This window comes from Lichenostomus cassidix, chromosome 8 (assembly GCF_008360975.1).
Source record: "Lichenostomus cassidix isolate B80296 chromosome 8, HeHo_3.0, whole genome shotgun sequence".
In the NCBI taxonomy this organism is placed as follows: Eukaryota; Metazoa; Chordata; class Aves; order Passeriformes; family Meliphagidae; genus Lichenostomus; species Lichenostomus cassidix.
In genome coordinates this window covers 25,318,391-25,323,995 of record NC_139489.1, presented here as the reverse complement: position 1 = coordinate 25,323,995, position 5,605 = coordinate 25,318,391, and the positions used below count along the sequence as shown (strand labels likewise).

The following is a 5,605-nucleotide window of genomic DNA, read 5'->3' as shown; positions in this document are numbered from 1 at the left end:
GTTGTGCAGACATGAGCCCTTCTGGAGAGCCAGCATCAACATGATCTTCATGTGTGCCCCTCCTTCCCTGCAGCTCAGCCCCCCAGATGTGCTCCACAGGGCAGATCCCTGGCAGCGAAACCCCCCAGATGTGCTCCAGAGAGCAGCAATGGCTGGGCAAGGCAGCCTGGATGGAATAAAAGGCTTTTTTGGCTATCCAAACTGCAGCAAGACAAAGGAAGATGCTGGCAAGTTTTTGTCTCCTCGTTAAGCAGATGGCAAAGAGAACTTCCCAGCAGTGAGAGAGATGTCAGGTGTTGAGAGCTCTGGCCGTGCCCTGTGTCACCTGCTTTTTTCCTGGGGCACAGAAAATCCTCATGACTTTTGGCCTCTCATACTTTGGGATGCCAGTCCTTGCCTGGGAAGGGAGCCAAGCCCTCACTTCCATTTCACCACTGTGATCCATCACCCCCTCCTCACTCCAGAGCACAGCAAATGGCCTCAAGGAAAAAAGCTTTCCTCACAGCAGGTCTCCACTCTACATTTAGACCCCCAGATGGGACAGGCACTGGGTTTTTACCTCCCAAACCCATAATTTAAAGGCTCCAGACAGAAGTTCTTTCCATGGTGCTTGATCACACCACCTGGGAAGCTGGGCACAGTCCAGAACTTGCCAAAGCCTGTCACCCCCCTGCTGCTGAGCCCTGTGGCCTCTGCCTGAGCTGGCCACTGGATTAAAATGGGTAAATGAGGAATCAAGAGGAATGCTGTTTATTTGCTGGAGTTCTGCAAACAATTCGTGTGGCCTTGTCCTTTGGATGAACCTGGTTTGATAAGGATCCCATTCATATTCCAACAATTCCTGACGAACAGAAAGTTGAGTGCAAGTGAGCCATCCTGCTCTTGTCTGTGAGGGAAATCCGTCTGCCAGCTCTGACCCCTGGGAAAAGAGAGGTGCTCCAAGCTTCCAAGGCTTTTCTGCACAAATCCTGTGTTGGGTTAGAAGGGCCATATAAATAAGGTGGCAAGGAGAAGGGATAGAGGGGAATCACTGGCTGACAAGCACTGGCTGAAGAGACAACCTGACTTTCTAAGGGCACTAAAGGACAGAAATATCACAATAGATCTCTAGGATGAATGTCAAAAAAAATAGCAATTTTTTTATACACAGAGTAGTAGAATAAAGAAAACAGCTGAATACCCAATTGCATGGCTTATTAAAATCCCAGGGAAGATGATCCTCTCTCCACACACAGCTCCCTAGGGATGAACCATGTTTCACTGCTCTTGGGAGGGTTCAAATGCTACAGGGATGCACAGAAAGCTTTGGGCCCAGCAGAAAACACAAAGGTAGCATTGGCTGGGGTGTATCACCATTCTTTTTCCCTAAATACTAATTGTGATTGGAAGATAAATATATAGCACACATGGAAATACGTGCTCCTCTCCAGGAATGGGAGCTCCAAGCCCACACAGCCATGCACAAGCTTGGAACAGCAAAGATGCAGCCAGCTTCGTGCTGGAAAGCTTTTCCCCATGACAAAGACAACCTGGTGCCAGCGTTGGAGAATTAAGAGGATATTCAGTGAGTGGCTTGAGCACAGGTTTTGCTAAGCCTGTGGCTCATCGAGGAAGAGAGATGGGAGGAAGACACTGCTGCTGCACAGGAGAGCCATGACATAATCAAACTTAGCTGCTCTGCTGAAGCCTTGAGTGATCCTGAAGATCTGGGAATACAGATTTACATCAACTCAGTGGCTCCTGCAATCCCCATCTTCTCCCTAGCAAGTGCTTTTCCTCTTAGCCACTTTCATTCCCTCTTCTCCATGACCACTGGCTGCCATGGCAGGTTTAAAAACCAGAAATGCTCACACCTGCAGATTGAAAAGGGATTCTACTCCAAAAAACAGCTCTGGAAGAGTTGGGGTGATTTAATCTCCATGACCTGCAGAAAGTGATCACACAGCTGTGTCAGCTCTGCAGTGCTACTGAGGGATAATAGGGAATGCTGCCACCAAAGGCTGATGCTCAGAAAACCCGTGGGAAGCACATCCATTGCATTTTTCCCTGTAGAGGCTGCACCAAGCCTGCCAGAGGTCAAGAAGCATTTGGACAACAATCTCAGGCACAGGGTGGGATTTTTGGGCTGTCCTGTGTGGGGCCAGGAGTTGGACTCGATGATCCTCATGCCTTCTAAATCAGGATATTAGGATATTCTGTGATTCTGTGTTTCTTCAGGATGGGCTGTGCTTGGAGAGGAACTTGATGGTTGAACTCCTCTGATAAACGCAAAAGGAAAATTAGAAAGCTGTAAGTATAACAAGAACAGTTTGCAGTTTTTATTGCCCCCCCTAAAAAAAAACCAAACAAGAAAAAACAAAAAAAAACTTTGCTTTTGTTTTGCAGGAACCCCTGATATTTTTGCAAATACTAATTTGATAGAAAAAGGAAAGTATTGCTGAACTTAAGTTCTGTTCTGCAGCTGCAAAGTGCCATCCCCTCTCACTTTTATGTGTTTATGTAAATACACACAACACCTCGCTGGGTTTATGCCACCCAGTTATTTTCTAGGCAGGTCTTCATGAGAACAGCCCTCCCTGGATGCCCTCTGGTTTCACAAGTGCCCAAGAACTTTTTAAACAACACACAGAAACCAGGGAAAATGTAATTGAAACGAGCAGAGGAAATCAGCTGGGAAAAAAAAAAAAATCACACTCACACAGAGCCACATGCCTCAAGCTCTTCCCGTGGGGAAGGGGAGGCAGAAAGCCAACTTTGGCCCCAACACTGACTGTACACCATCCGTGGGGATGCTGCTTGGGCGGCTGGGAGGGCAATCCAGCACTGCCTGCTGCTCCAATCACACCGCTGGCAGCTCTCGTTGCTATGGCCCTCAGGTCTGAAACTTTGGAAATTAGGTAAAAGGTCTAAACACGAAGCTTTTGCTTTTTCTTTTTTTTTTTTTTTCCCCTCCTCCCCCTCCGCGGTGGTGCCCCTTGCCTAGCACAATCCCTCTTCCTGCTGAGCTCGAGGAGGAAAGCAGCTGGGATGAAGAATTAACTCTCGAAGTCCCAGGGGTTTTCCAGACCAGGAGCAGTGATGAGACAGGAATGGTATCCCAGGGGAGAGGGAATGTGCCAGCAGATCGTGTTTCCCACCTGCCCTGCGGCGGTGAACCAGAGGAAAAACACTTGGAGGGATTCATCCTCTCCCGCCCCAACAAGGGCACGGATTTGAAGAGAGTTTCATGCTGGTGTAACAAGAAGCTGGGAGATCCCAAGGGATGGGATTTTTCCATCTCCTGGGTAGAATTTGGCATTTTTAAGGCTGCATGCTAGACCTGGAGGGATCCATCTCCTCCCATTCCAGAGCAAAGGATCCTGTCCTGACACCACACACACGGATCCCCGAGCTTTCCCTCCGTCCCGGCGAGGGGGTGGCTCTGCACGGCACAGGTTGGTTTGGCACCGAGGGCATCTCTGGCTGAGAGAGGCGATGCTGAGCTGGCACTGTCCCCATCCACCAGCGACCCCGCAGCGCCACTCACCCCATTCCCGGAGGAATGCTCCCTGTGCCCTCTCTCTCTGCAGTGCCACACGGCCATTCCCGCTCCCTGCTGCCCACCAGGGCCACCCCAGGTGTACCTCGAGGGGCACATGGGCATCTCTGCCACACCCAGGTGGGCTGGGAGGGAATGTGCCGGAAGGCGTCAGCAGAGTTACCCCATCCGAGCCCCCTTGAGCTGCTGCCAGCACAGAGGCTGCTTTTTCAGGTGAGAGAGAGCAACCACCACCAAATTCCAGCTCCGGGAAGCTCTTGGCTGCTCAGCCAGCCGCCCCCAGGCCTCGGGAGCGAGCCAGGCACCTCGCTGGCATGGGGCCAGCACTGCAGGGCAGGGGAACGGTGACAAAGGTGGCTTTGTTCCTCCTGCCCGCTCGCTGCTTCACCCCAGCCCTGCTGTGACACCTACGAGGTGGAGTCGCCTTTCCACAAAAAGCCTCCAGCAGCGTTTCCCAGATGCTGTGTCACCGCAGCCCGGTCGGGGTCATCTCCCCCTCATGTCCCCCGGGAACAGGACAGGCCAGCAGCAATCCAGGCGGGATTCGGTCGCCCTCTGCTCCACCAGGTGTTTGGATTGTTGATCTGCTGCAATGATCCCTCTTGGAGCAGTCCCCATCTCTGCCTGTCCCCCTGGAACCAGGCTCACCTCCCACCCTGTACCGTGGGGTGAGGAGCTGTGAAAAGCACCTCAAACATCTTCTCCTTCTCAGAATCACAGAATCTTTCAGCCCTGTTTACCTGGAGAGGTTGTGGTGGATAAACTACAGGTGCCAAGTCTTTAAAGTCTAAAGGGAAAGGAATTATTTTCTAGCATGACAGCTGGGAAAACCCCAAAGAGATGCTGGCCCAAACCCACCTCAGGTCTGAGACGGAGCAAGAAGTCTCCAAAGCAGGGGCAGACCAGGAACAGAGCCAGCTCACAAACATGGCTTGAAGCTGGCCACGTCTCTGCTTGCACATTTCTTGTTTTCTTTCCCTCGTGCCAGCAGAACAACTGTTTGTTTCCCAGTGATCCCAATGTCTAACAATGTTCTGCCTCTCCTGACAAACACTGCCTTGCCCATCACCCAAACCCAACCCAGCAGCCACAACAACCTTCTATGATCCACCTTCCTGCACATAATCTCATGGACAAATAAATCTCCATTTGGAACAGCAGCTACATTTAGACACTGCAAAATAAGACCACTTTTAGAATGTCATCCAGTTCTTTCTTCATGCTTTCAAATCCCTGCTTAGAAAAAGCCCACCTGGAAAAAAAATGCCCTTGGATATTAAGCACCTGCAGCTCCTACAAAACATCAACTGGAGACATAGAAAAGGAAAGTAGAGCCTGCTTGAGGAGGACTTTGCTGCCTGAGTCTTGCTTGGCTGCCCCCAGCACCGTTGGGTGGTTTGGGCACAGTGATCTAAGCTGGGATGGAAGCTCCAGTCTGTCCCACCAGAATGAGCTCCCAGCTCCTGCCCATCCCTGTCCCAGGAGAGCAGCAGGAGCCAAGCCAGGACCAACCAGCACCCACCAGGGCCATGGACTGTGTGTCTATTCAGATCCCAGGCTGCCCTGGCACCCTGGCAATAGCAATAACCACCATTTTCCCCTGCAAACTGTTTTGGATTTCAGTGTATTCAGGATGCTAAAAACGTGCATCCTATGCCTCGCTTCTGCTTCTAAATACAGAGCTGCTTTGCAGCACAATGTTCTGCCTCACCACCTGCAACACAGCACCAGAATCAACAAAAATGCCAAAAAACAACCCCCAAAAAACCAAATCTGAAAGGCACGGCCCTGCTGTGGCACAGTGTACCCTGAGACTGATCTCTGGGGTGGCACTGGGAAGCAGGGGGTGTGCTGGGCCAAGAGAGGAGGTTGCTGCCAGCTTGGAGGTGTGTGTTTAGGAGGAGCTGGAGCAAGGGTTGAGCACTGTGTGCTGGTGTGCTTCAAAATGCAGTGTACAGCTCACGAGAACTCACACCAGGGGTAGGCCAGAGACTTGTCCCAGGTGTTGTGCTTCCCCAACCTTCCCACCAGGTTAATAATTCCATCCCTCCCTCTGAGGACAGGCTG

At 51.2% G+C, this 5,605-nt stretch overlaps 1 long non-coding RNA gene across 1 annotated transcript; it reads right to left on the bottom strand.

Moving 5' to 3' along the window:
* Window positions 1-734: 734 nt before the first annotated feature.
* On the bottom strand, window positions 735-3,663 carry LOC146434152 (uncharacterized). Its single transcript, XR_014853846.1, has 2 exons — window positions 3,527-3,663; window positions 735-2,258 (listed from the first exon to the last, which is right to left on the bottom strand). It is a non-coding gene; the product is annotated as an uncharacterized LOC146434152 (long non-coding RNA).
* Window positions 3,664-5,605: the final 1,942 nt, after the last annotated feature.